The sequence below is a fragment of the Moschus berezovskii genome, chromosome 2 (assembly GCF_049115385.1).
Source record: "Moschus berezovskii isolate FMDL1 chromosome 2, NW_MosBer_1.0, whole genome shotgun sequence".
Lineage (NCBI taxonomy): Eukaryota > Metazoa > Chordata > Mammalia > Artiodactyla > Moschidae > Moschus > Moschus berezovskii.
In genome coordinates, this window is record NC_142461.1 from 139,971,427 (window position 1) to 139,984,990 (window position 13,564).

Consider the following 13,564-nt stretch of genomic DNA (forward strand, 5'->3'; position numbering starts at 1 on the left):
ACAAAAGAGACAGGGATTTGATCCCTGGGTCAGGAAGATCCCCTGGAGGAGGGCGTGGCAGCCCACTCCAGTATTCTTGCCTGGAGAATCCCACGGACAGAGGAGCCTGGCGGGCTACAGTCCATGGGGCCACAAAGAGTCAGACATGACTGAGCGACTCAGCATATGAGCACATGAGAGAAGAAACGGGAGCCATGGCTCAGGGAGGAAGAGTCACAGCAGCACAAGAGCCAGAACCCAAGGGGGCAGCGAGAAGGAGAAGTTGAAGGCAGAGAAAGGAGAAGTTGAGAATGACTGTTCTTTTTTCTCAGTCCACTTTGACAATGTGAAAACTGTGGGCTTTTCCCCATAAAATAGACGTATTCTTGTATATTCAAGGGATCCATGAACCATAGGTTCAGAACTCCTGGTTTAATGGAGTTTCCTGGTGGCCTAGTGGTTAGGATTCTGGGTTTTCACCGCCATATCCCAGGTTCAACTCTCCTTAGGGAATTAAGATCCCACAAGCTGAGTGGTGCAGCCAAAATAAGATCTCCTGGTTTAAACAAGACTGTTGTTGCTTAGTCACTCAGTTGTGTCCGATTCTTTTGTGACCCCCTGGGCTGTAGCCCACCGGGTTTCTCTATCCATGGGATTTTCCAGACAAAAATACGGGTGTGGGTTGCCATTTCCTTCTGGGAATCTTCCCAACCCAGGGATCAAACATGAGGCTCCTGCTTGGCAGGTGGATTCTTTAAATAACACTGAGCCACCAGGGAAGCCTTAAATAGAGAGCTTCAGAGGAGCAAAAGCAAAGAGAAAGATGCCACGAGGCAGAAACATGGAGAAATGGGCAAAAAGAGCTGCAAGGAAAGAAAGGAAGATGGGCATTCCCCTCGCCACCCCAGCTTCTCTCTCATCTAACCTTATGCCCCACGTTCAAAGGGAGCACCGTGGTCTTCAAACGTGATGATGGGATCCATTCTAGAATGACATCAGATTGGAGCCAACCCCCTGAGCAGTGTTACCTTAGCAAATACTCATGTCTCAAGACCTAGTGAAGGGACTCCCACTGATGAAAACAGACATTTTTGAATCGATACAAGGTGAGCCCAGAAGTTGTCCAGGGGCCAGTAGGAGTCCTGGGTGCAAAGGATGGAGAACTGAAGCCAAGGCTGCAGGAAGAGGAGCTAAGGCTTCTCTCATTTCCAGTCCCTGTGGGCTATAGAACCAGGAGCCAGGATGAAGTGAACCTTCCTCTTCTGGGGAGGGAAGAACCTCCCCTATGCCTCTGTACAGAGCCGTCTCATGATTAAAGAAGGTTGTTTACGTTGAAACCATCAACTTAAAGTGCTGGCTGTGGCTGGTCCAGGAAGGCACTTCGGAGTTGAGCTCCACAAATTCCACCCTGTTTCCCAACTTAATTTTTAACTCCAAATATGTTTGGCTCTAGGGGCTTTATTTGAGAGTTCTACCAAGAGACAAAAATGTACTGTAGGATTTTGAAACAAGGACAACATGAGAAATGAAGTTTCTGGATTTAGGCCAGCCCTTTTACAGGAATAGGGATACTGACATGATATTCTTTAACCTCATGCTGTTTTCTTAGGGGTTATGTTTCTGAAGCATCTGGGGGCTGGAGTGGAGGGGCAGGAATTGCTCAAAAGAACAGAGGCTTTGTTTTGGATGACTTGGAGCAGACAATGTCCCTATTCAAAGGATCAAGGTGGGCTGGGCAAGGGGTAATGGATGGAGGAAGAAAGGAATAGATCAAGTGTGAAAATTCTCTGCCAAACAGCCTCATAAGCTTCCTTCCAGCTAATCTCTTTTCAATGAGAAGGTTGCTTGGATGATCTTTCCACTTTTTTCCCCACAGATGTGAACATGGAGGAAGCTGCGGGGCCTCTGTTCCTTTGCAATCAAGAGAGAAGGCCCTGGGCCAAACATGAATAATGAGCTCCTTCCCTCCAGTCAGTCAACAAGCGATGCTCATTAGGAAAGGTGACTCAGAACTGCCCTGTCCTTCCCCGGAGCTGAGCTGCACCCACCAGGCTGGCTGGTAGGTGTCCACACTTCCCACGTGCCCACCCCACAGCACAGGCAAGCTGCTGCAGAGCCAAGGATTCGGGGACAAAGGGGAAAGGGAAAAAAAATCTCAAGAATTATTGAAAATAACTCATCATCACCTGCTTATTTGTGCTTCTGTGATACAGAAGATGTGCTTGCTGCCTAATGGGTTCGAGAATCTATGATGTGTAGGAATGTTTTTCTAAGTGTGGTCCTCAGGCCACAGGCATCAGAATCATGTGTGCTTTCAGATTCAGATTCCTGGGCCCCACATCGGACCTACTGAGTATACATCTCTGAGGGGCTACAAAATTGATGCTTTCGATTTGTGGTGTCAGAGAAGACTCTTGAGACCCTTGGGCTGCAAGGAGATCAAACCAGTCAATCCCAAAGGAAATCAACCCTGAATATTCATTGGAAGGACTGATGCTGAAGCTCCAATATTTTGGTCACCTGATGCAAAGAACTGACTCATTATAAAAGACCCTGATGCTGGGAAAGATTGAAGGCAGGAGGAGAAGGGGGCAGTAGAGGATAAGATGGTTGGATGGCATCACCAATTTAGAGGACATGAATTTGAGCCAACTCTGGGAGATAGTGAAGGACAAGGGAGCCTGGTGTGCTGCATCCATGAGGTTGTAAACAGTCAGACACAACTTAGTGACTAAACAACAACAACAACAAGGCTGCTGGGTGGGGCAGGTCTTGGTGAGAAAATGGTGGCCTCCAGGACGGCTCACACCAGTGAGGACTCCCCACAGCTACTGCCACCAGTGGCCTTTTCCCTCTAGTGAGCCACAGGACCCGCCCCATCACCTGAGAGGAGACCCTCCAATGCTAGCAGATCCTGCCATCACCAGCCGAACTTTTTGTGCCATTAAGAGCTTGCCCCAGTGCCCCAGCTGGACCTGCAGCAGCATCTTCCCCAAGGTAAGTTCATAAAGATGGAGCAATGCCTCAAGCTACTTCAGCCCTCAGGAGGATCAATTAGTATCTTTCCACAGAGAAACTCGTAGGCCGTAGGGGTGAGGCTGAAGCACCCATCTGGACCACAGAGACTGCGGAGGACCACATTTGAAGGCAGAAGGAGCAAGTACAGTCTGACCACGCTGTTCCTCCCCCAGGCTGTCATAGCCCCCCCATCCTCGCCCCCCCCCCACCTAGTTTCTCTGGCAGGCAAAAAGAGAACCCCAAATGGACACCCTGCTTTCTCAGCATTGTGGAACATGCTTCCGGGGAGGTCTGTTTGGGTCTTGCCTCAAAGAAATTACTTGAGGGAGTGGCAGGGCTCCACCATCAGGGATCAAATAGACACAGGGTGCCAGGCTTGCAGGGACCTGCTTGCGGCCCTCTGTGAACCATGTTCCCACTTAACATGTGCGGGAGCAGACATCCCAGCCAGTGGCTTTGCTGGGGGTCCCATCTGGCCAGGGAATATGGTTGTTTGGCCGTTCTGTCTGACCTGAGCCTCCAGTCAAGGGGCCCCACCAGCTTATTCTTCTGCCTCACTTCAGCAGGAAAGCAAATAACTCGGCCTTGGTTCCTGCCCATCCAGGGAATCTGACTGGAGAACACTGAGCAGCAGCAGAGCGCACCCATGGTGCTGGGTGTTCTAGGATCCAAACTGACATATTTTCAAAGAAGATAGTCAGATGACCAACAGGTACCTGAACAGATTGGTCAACATCACTGATTGTTGGGGAAGTGCACATCAAGGGTCCCCTTCCATTATCTGATGTCACTGTCTTCATATGGAGCCTCCAGATCACTGGTTTAGTATAAAACGAGGTAACACAGGAGGAGCCAGATGGGTGAGATGTCCAGTGCGAGGTGTGGAGAGACAGCATGGAGCTTCCACACCCCTCCACGTATGCCACTCTGAGGTAGTGGGCCCCAGGCTGAGAGCTGGAGTCTGTCCCCCTGTGGACAGAGACTCTAAGATGAAGGTAATAGCAGGAGTGAGAAGGAGCTGAGCCTGCCCAGATAAGAGGTGAAGAAACCACATGGTTCTCACTCTGGAAATCAAGGCGACCTTCCCAACTGCACATGTACAGAAAGTCTCCTCCAGGGTCAAAAAGGGAGAGGGCGCCACCCCTTAGTAGGTGATATCAGCCTACTCCGAAGCCTCTTTGCTAGAATCCGTCTTCATCTCCTTGCAGTCCAAGGGACTCGCAAGAGTCTTCAACACCACAGTTCAAAAGCATCAATTCTTCAGTGCTCAGCTTTCTTTACAGTCCAACTCTTACATCCGTACATGACTGGAAAAACCATAGCTTTGACTAGATGGACCTTTTATATACTACTATATATAAAATAGATTTGAAAAAAAAACAGGAACCTACTATATGACACAAGGAGCTATATCCAATATCTTATAATAACCTACAGTGGAAAAGAACCTAAAACAGAATATGTGTGTGTGTGTGTGTGTTTGAATCACTATGCTATATACCTAAAACACTGTAAAATAACAGTGCTTCAATTTAGAATTTTTTTTAAAAAAGAGAAAGATACTGGGCAATTACCAAATTCATGTACAGTTAATTCTTCCATGGATTATCTACTTTTTGGATTATTCCCAGCACCTTTTAAATTCCAAGGGGATTTCCCCAGCTTTTAAGCATTCTTCTCAGTCATCTACCCACCTTCAACTGGTAGAAGTTCAAGGAATGCAAATTCATTTTCTATTAGACTAAATAAACACAATTAGAAAGGAGAAACCCCCGAGGCAAAGAACACCTGCTGCTGCTGCTAAGTCACTTCAGTGGTGTCCGACCAGGCTCCCCGGTCCCTGGGATTCTCCAGGCAAGAACCCTGGAGTGGGTTGCCATTTCCTTCTCCAATGTGTGAAAGTGAAAAGTGAAAGTGAAGTCGCTCAGTCGTGTCCGACCCTTAGCGACCCCACGGACTGCAGCCTACCAGGCTCCTCCATCCATGGGATTTTCTAGGCAAGAGTACTGGAGTGGCTTGCCACTGCTATCAAAGCCAAATATAAATTATCTTTGACCGTTATAATCAGGGAAATAAATGAGAAACCAATGTAATTATCTTTTTAATCTCTAGAGGAAAAGGTTTGAATGTTTTCTTTTATAGATTTCTTCAGCGCTTTATAATCCTAATATTCTTTTATATTGATTCTAAATCACTGTTCTTCAATCTGAGCCTGTTCTCTTTTTCTGGGCATCATGAAAATAATTGAGCTGACCTCAATTCTTCAAAATATGCTTCCTGTACTTGTTAATGTACAAACATGGTAACTTTATGCTTTGTAATTTAATTATTGTATATCTAATGATTTATCCCTCATGCTTATTATTTTTAACATCACTAAGATATTTTATAACAGGGGTCCCCAACCTCTGGGCCACAGACCCATTGGTACCTCCCATCAGATCAGCAGTGGCCTCACATTAGAAATAAAGTGCACAATAAATGTAATGCTGTAGTTTTTCCAGTTTCAAGTATGGATGTGAGAGTTGGACTATAGAGAAGGCTGAGCGATGAGGAACTGATGCTTTTAAACTGAGGTGTTGGAGAAGACTCTTGAGAGTCCCTTGAACTGCAAGGAGATCAAACCAGTCCATCCTAAAGGAAGTCAGTCCTGAATATTCATTGGAAGGACTGATGCTGAAGCTGAAACTCCATACTTTGGCCACCAGATGCGAAGAGCTGACTCATTAGAAAAGACTGATGCTGGGAAAGATTAAAGGCAGGAGGAGAAGGGGACAACAGAGGACCAGATGGTAGGAAAACATCACTGACTCAATGAACATGAGTTTGAGCCAGCTCCAGGAGATGACGAAGGACAGGGAAGTCTGGCATGCTGCAGCCCATGGAGTTGCAAAGAGTTGGACATGACTGAGCAACTGAACTACAACAAAATGTAATGCGCTTGAATCACCCCGAAGCCATCCCTCCCTGCCTGCTCCCCCAGTCTGTGGAAAAATTCTCTTCTATGAAACTGGTCCCCAGTGTCAAAAAGGTTGGGGACCGCTGTTTATAATATTAGCTACCATGAGTACAATGAGTCATATACTCTTCTAGGAATTTTATACATTATTTTCATTTATTTAATCTTCCCAGTAACTCTAAATTTAGACATAATTATTCTCAATGTGTAAATGAAGAAATTAAGAGATTCTTAGTGAGACACTGAATGGCCTCACTCCCAAAGCCCCCATGCATCCTCAATGCCATATTTTCTCTCATCATGTTGCTGAGCTGATTCACTATTGTGAGGCATTTGGGGTTATTTCTGATTTACTGTAGTGATGATTATATCCCATACGAATTTTTTCATAACCCTAATCATCCTGGGTCCCCATGTAGCTCAGTTTCTACAGAGTAGCATGTTGCACTACCCAAAGTAATTTTACAGATGAATACCAATTTTCATGTTGTCTCTCAAAGAAAAATCACAGGGGATCCAATTCAGAACTCATAACACTACTTACCAGATCCCCTTTCTTCATTCCCCAGTTCTCTCACACTGTATAACTGCTGGAAAGGCAGTTACAGCCTGAACTGCCACGAACTACCTACAAGCCAAAACCCTGCAGCTCTCTGTCTCCATATGCCCCCACTGGCTCCTTGTTTTATAGATCACCGCAGCATCGTGGGCTGGTCCTTCTCCTGGCCCTCGCCACTCTGGTCTGGCTTCTCTATCATTCTAATAGTCCATCCCCAAAGGAAAGAAGTCTCATTTTATGTTAGTTGGAAATATGGACTGTGCAGAAACAGGCCAAGAGGAAATCTGGGAACATTCATCCACGAATACATTTTATTCACTTATTTGTAAGTTAAGGTTTCTGATTTTTTTTTTCCATTTTAGAGTCCCCCCTCCCCCTTGAATGATAGTGTCCACAGTGTGATTCATGAGCACTGAATAGATCTGGTAACAGCGAATAGGTTTCTTTTATTTAAAATTCTTTGTTTTGGCTGCACTGGGCCTTTGTTGCAGCACACAGGCTTCCTCTAGTTGTGGCATGTGGGATCTTAGTTCCCCGAGCAGGTATCAACCCTGTTCCCTTGCATTAGAAGCCAGATTCTTTTTATTTGTTTATGGCTGAGCTGGGTCTTCGTTGCTGTGTGCTGGCTTTCTCTAGTTGTTGTGAGCATGGGACCACCCCTCTCTACTTGCAGTACGCGGTCTCCCTACTGCAGTGGCTTCTCTTGTTGCAGAGCACAGGCTCTAGGCTGCTTGGGCTTCAGTCGCTGTGGCGTGTGGGCTCAGTAGTTGTGGCTCTCAGGCTTACTTGCCTTGCAGCATGTGGAATCATCCCAGACCAGGGATGGAACTCATATCCCCTGCACTGGCGGATTCTTAGTCACTGGACTTCCAAGGAAATCCCACAGTGAATGGTTTTAATCAAGAAGTACTCCAAATAATTAAAAAAAAAAAAGATCCTATGATTATAAAGAAGTTGACTTATCATAAGGCTTGTCAAAAATACATTTTTACTTCATATGCCTTTTTAGGTGGTCAATGTATTTAATGATTAAAACTAAAGTATTATAAAATTCTGATTACTTGATAATAACTAGCAAATATCTATTGGTGAAATGCAGTAGCGTATAAAATACAAGTAGCCCCAAACTTCCCTGTTTTCTCTTCTCTAATGGACTAAAGAAGAAAAACAGAGATTTAGACTCTGATAACAGCTCCTTCAGTTGCTAACCTTTCTTTTGATTTTGGCCAGCTCTCATGTTCTCATCTTTGATCAGTCACTAATCTTGGGACTGGTTTGGGGTCATCACTGGGGAAGATTGTGTGTAACCTGAGCGTTTGTTCGGCATGCCCCAGATTACTTCGGCATGCGCTTCCTGTCTCTGACACTCTTTTTTTTTTCCAGGTCCTCCTATCCACTTTTCCTTTCCAATCATATCAATTATTTACATATTAGCAAAACTTTAACTGGGGCTTGCCAGGTGGTGCTAGTGGTAAAGAATCCACCTGCCAGTGCAGGAGACCAAAAGACACAGGTTTGATCCCTGGGTCGGGAAGATCCCTTGGAATAGGAAATGGCCCCTCATCCCAGTATTCTTGCCTGGAAAATTCCATGGACAGAGGAGACTAGCGGGCTCAGCAAAGAGTCAGACAACAGTGAGTGACTGAGAACACACACAGAGGACTTTAACCCTCTATACTCCCCCTTCTCAGAGATATTTCCTTGTATTGCTTTATCTCTAATTGTGAACGCAAAGGTTTGTTTCTGGTCCTGGAGTCTTAATCACTAATGAGCTGCTGCAGAAACTGTGGGGGAGGCTGACTGCCCAGGTGTCTTCCCTTAAGTTTGTTTGGGCAGTCCGTGGCTTAAGATGCTTTGGCTTAGCAACTTTTTGGCTTTATAGTGATGCAAAAGTAATAGATGTTCAGTGGAAACCATACTTTAAATTTTGTATCTGGATTTTTTGGGAGGGGTGGCTAGCCATGTGCAGTAGGATACTCATTTTTAGTGCTGGGCAGCCAGTGAGCCACAGCTCCCAGTTAGCCACTTGGTCACAAGAGTACAGGCCAAATACACTAAAACCATCAGTACCCAGACAGCCATTCTGGTTTTCAAGTTCAGTGTGCTTGTGCACGTGCTAAGTCGCGTCAGTTGTGTCCAACTCTGTGCAACCCCATGGGCTGTAGCCCACCAGGCTCCTCTGTCCATGGAACTCTCCAGGCAAGAATACTGGAGTGGGTTGCCATTCCCTTCTCCAGGTGTAGTAGTCAACACTTTATTATAAAATAGGCTTTGTGGTAGATGATTTTGCCCAACTGTAGGTTCATGTGAGGGCTTCCTGGTGGCTCAGTGATAAAGAATACCCCTGTCAATGCAGGAGACTCAGGTTTGATCCCTGGGTCAGGAGATCCCATGGAGGAGGGCACAGCAGCCCACTCCAGTATTCTTGCCTGGAGAATCCCATGGACATGGGAGCCTGGAAAGCAACAGTCGTGTCCGACTCTGTGAGACCCCATAGATGGCAGCCCACCAGGCTCCTCCGTCCCTGGGATTCTCCAGGCAAGAACACTGGAGTGGGATGCCATTTCCTTTTCCAATGCATGAAAGTGAGAAGTGAAAGTGAAGTCTCTTAGTCATGTCTGACTCTCAGCGACCCCATGGACTGCAGCCTATCAGGCACCTCCGTCCATGGGATTTTCCAGGCAACAGTACTGGAGTGGGGTGCCATCACATTCTCCGACAAACTATGAGCACAATTGGACATTTCTCTGGCTTAAAAAGCAAAACAAAAATCAAAGGCTAAACAGAAACCCTCCCTCTGGGTTTTTGACATTGACCATCTGTCACCCTCTAGCAGGACTTGCATAAGTTAAAATAGTCATAAATTAAAGACTTCAAAAGTTGTGCTCATTCAAGCTGAAAGGAAAAGCAGGGCAAAGGAAACAAGGATGGAACACCATTAAGCTATGAGTAGGTGAAGTGTGCGATTATATGGATCTACTTGTGTTTGTTATTTGCTCAGTCATGTCTGACTCTTTGCGACCCTGTGGACTGTAGCCTGCCGGGCTTCTCTGTCCATGGAATTCTCCAGGCAAGAACACTGGAGTGGGTTGCCATTTACTTCTCCAGGGGATCTTCCAACCCAGGTATCAAACCTGGGTCTCCTGCATTGCAGGTAGGTTCTTTACCATCTGAGCCACCAGGGAAGCATACTGGTGTGGTTTCTGCAAATGTGCTAATTAGAATCACTATTTCTGCTTAATTATGATAACGAGCATTAAGGCATAATTAAACCCTCCACAAGTGAGCTGGGATGTGCTCAGTCTTGTCTGACTCTTTGCAACCCCATGGACTGTAGCCTGCCAGGCTCCTCCTTTCCATGCAGTTTTCCAGACAAGAATACTGCAGTGGGCCATTTCCTACTCCAGGAGATCTGTCAGACCCAGGGATCCAACCCAAGTCTCCTGCGTCTTCTGTATTGGCAGGCAGCGTCTGTGCCACTGCGCCACTGGGGAGCCTTGTGGCTGTTTGGGCTGCAGGCTGCAGGTGGCGAAGGCACCCTCCCTCACTGCACCAGTGTGCCCCACCGCCCACCACCCTCCCTAAGAGGAGAGGAGCAGCCTCCTACGTGAGGCAAGCTGACTGTGAAAATGGAACACTAGCTATGGGGCCTGAGATGAGAGGAACTGGGTTTTGAGGAAACTCATTTAGGGGACATAAGGAAAGTAAGGAGTAAATAAAACCTGACAATAAAATGGATAATAAAGGACCTCCTGTACAGCACAGGGAACTCTGCTTAATGTTATGTGGCAGCCTGGATGGGAGAGGGGTTTGGGGGAAAATGGGTACATGTGTACATATGTCTGAGTCCCTTTGCTGCCCACCTGAAGCCATCACAATGTTGCTAATCGGCTGTACTCCAGTGTAAAATAAAAAGCTGAAAACGAAACAGAAACGACAAGTGCAGCTGTGGAGAGAGTGTGGCAGACACAACCCAGGTGTGATTAAACTGGAGAAAGTAACATATTCATTAGATAGTTCTTGCATCATTTAGGCAGGTTTGTCTAGGAAGATTCAAGAGGAACTAGAAAAACAGTGTAGCAGGAAAACCTTAGGGGAACACCTCACACAGCCAGGATGAGAAGGACAGACCAGCAGCACCCAGGGGGGCCCTGAGGCCTGAGCACTGGCGGGCACCCTGCCCCTCACAGGAAGGGACGTGTGACACTCCGAACAGGTAAAGCTTTGTGGGATGGGGTGGTTAGAAGAAAAACAGCGCAGGTGTGAAAGACAAAGAATATTCCTTTGAATATCCCCAAACTTTTTGGCACCAGGGACCAGTTTCATGGAAGAGAATTTTTTCCATGAATTGGAGAAGGGGGGTGGTTTCAGGATGATTCAAGTGCATTACATTTATTGTGCACTTAATTCCTATTATTATTACATCAGCTCCACCTCAGATCATCAGGTATGAGATCCTGGAGGTTGGGGACCCCTCTCTCGGCTATCTCTCCAGGGCATGGCTATCAGGTCACTGAGGCATCATCACTGTTAGCCTGTCATTACTTAGAGTCTTCAAATAATAGAATTATCCCCCCAAACAGAAACGTTCTCAAGGAAACAGTTTCAGATCTGTGTATACTGCTGTGAGTGGGTGATGTTTTCTACTATTATTAGGTTTGAGTTTCAAGGGTACCTGATTCCCCTTTTAATTCTAGCACTGCCTCATCATCGCTGCTTCATTGAACCACCTTTTGGTGTGAATCATTGATAGAAGCTAGCCTTCCCATGTGGCTCAGTGGTAAAGAATCCACCTGCCAATACCGGAGACACGGGTTTGATCCCTGGGTTGGGAAGATTCCCCTGGGAGAGGAAATGACAACCCACTCCAATATTCTTGCCTGGGAAAATCCTATGGACAGAGGAGCCTCGCGTGCTACAGTCTGTGGGGTCCCAAAGAGTTGGACACGACTGAGTGAACTCTATTTGATTACTAATGCTTTATCATTTTGAAGGTGATTTATTAAAATTATATAAACATCAAGGTATGTTCATTCCCATTAGTTTTTTGTTGTGGTGATTGTTTTGCTTTTTGGCCACATCATGTGGCATATGGAATCTTAATTCCCTGACCAGGGATTGAACCTGTGAACCCGTGCATTGGAAGCTCAGAATCTTAACCACTAGACCATTAAGGAAGTCCCATCAGTAGTTATTATAATAAAATTCCAGACAGAACAAAGCCTTGAAAAAATATAAACACCACAGGACAGCCAGGTGCCACCTTAAACTTCAGAGATTTTTCCCATCTTGAGTAAAGACATGAAAAAAATATTTTTTAAAAATCTTAACAGTTGGCCCCACAATTCCTTTTTGGGAAGAAGAAGGAGGGAGCTGTCTCCTTGGGGGAAAGCCACAAAGGAGCAAATGCTACAGGCACCTGGACTCCAGGGGAGGGAAAACCTGCCAGGCTGGAGATTAGAGGAAGAGCTTCTTGTTTCTGCTCCTGCAAGGCGAGGGGAGGGGGGCAGAGGGTGGAAAGGAAAGAAATAAGCCCAGGAAAGAAAAGCCAGCTGGATGGAGGGAAGCCGAGCCCAGGCAGGGGAAAATGACATGTCAGTGTTAGATGGTAACCCAACCATTCCCAGTCAAATTTGTTCCCTATTCAGTTCAGTTCAGTCGCTCAGTAGTGTTCAACTCTTTGTGACCCCATGAATCACATACTGGGATATAAAGCCTGCCTTCCATCTCTTTAGGAAATTGTACTCAATTTACACATGGAAGCAAGATCTCAGTAGTCTAGAAACCAAGAAAGTCCCATTGTAGGGGGCCTGGGTTTGATCCCTGCTCAGGGAACTAGATTCCACATGCCACAGTGAAGACCTGAAGCAGCCAAATAAATAAAATTTAGCAGCAAAACAACAATATATTTTTTTAAACAATGGAATATGGGCTTTGCAGTCTGAGAGACCTGGGGTTTTTTTGTTTTTTCATGGTAGTAAGCAAGCAGGATTTATTTCAGACAGAAAACAGACACTGAGAGGAGGTGCAGGGCCCCAGACCGGGACTCTTTCACTAAGCAGTGCGACTTTAGATAAGTTACTTAACCTCTCTGAGCCTCAATTTTTAAAAAATCGTCCCCGTTTTATTCATACTTTTTAATTTTTTAAAAATTTATTTATTTTAATTGGAGACTAATTACTTACATTATTGTATTGGTTGTGCCATACATTGACATGGATCTGCCCTGGGTGTACATGTGTTCCCCATCTTGAATCCCACTCCCACCTCCCTCCCCACCCCATCCCTCTGGTTCATCCCAGTGCACCGGCCCCGAGCATCCTGTATCATGCATCAAAAATCGCTTTACAATGTTGTGATGGTTTCTGCCATAAAAACATGAAATGCTTCCCCAGTTTGCATGTCATCCTTGAGCAGGGGCCATGCTAATCTTCTTTGTATCATTCCTGTTTAAGTGTATGTGCTGCCACAGTGAGCACCGAGCCTCAGTTTCTTCATCTATAAAATGGGAATAATGATACCTCCCTTGCGGGACTGTTGTGAGGATTACATGCCAGGTATATATTAAGGACTCAATACATGTTCACGTTCTCCTCCATTAAACACCATCTTATTTTTTACTTTGCTCACCAAGAGCACATGCTTGGGCCTGAAACAGCCTAGGTTCAATGCCTGATTCCACAACTTTAGCAACTCAGTGATTTGGGACAAGTTGTTAACAATCTCGGAAGCATTGTTTTCTCATCTGGAAAATAGAGCTAGCAACAACAGTGCCCAGCTCCAGGAAGCGTTCATGAACTAGTCACATCCATCAGAATCACATTAAATCACCATGGAGACAGCAGGGATGCTGAGAGAGTGCTGATGCTGAGTGGCTGCCGAGTTGCTGCCGAGGGGTCAGCCAGGTGGCCAGGAGGAGGCTCCAACCTTCTCTTTTTCAACTTTACCTTTCCTTTCCCCACTTTTCTTTTTAAATATTTTTAGTGGATTATTTTTTGGCTGTGGTGGGTCCTGATTGCAGCGTGTGGGGTCTTTTACTGTAGGGCGCG

The 13,564-nt window shown here is 45.9% G+C and overlaps 1 protein-coding gene and 1 non-coding gene across 40 annotated transcripts in view; one reads left to right on the plus strand and one right to left on the minus strand.

Annotated features, from left to right (window-relative positions):
• LOC129540268 (liprin-alpha-1-like) overlaps window positions 1–13,564 on the plus strand; it is a 152,204-nt gene that overhangs the window by 72,402 nt on the left and 66,238 nt on the right. For 26 of the 39 annotated variants that reach the window (XM_088831241.1, XM_088831295.1, XM_088831292.1 and 23 more), the window contains one exon: window positions 1,856–2,976. The exons of 4 other annotated variants lie outside the window; for them this stretch is intronic. The gene's annotated coding sequence lies outside the window, so the exon portion shown is untranslated. 9 more of the 39 variants (XM_088831258.1, XM_088831259.1, XM_088831260.1 and 6 more) reach the window with 7 other exon arrangements.
• On the minus strand, window positions 12,888–12,994 carry LOC129540270 (U6 spliceosomal RNA). The gene has a single exon (XR_008682653.1). It is a non-coding gene; the product is annotated as a U6 spliceosomal RNA (small nuclear RNA).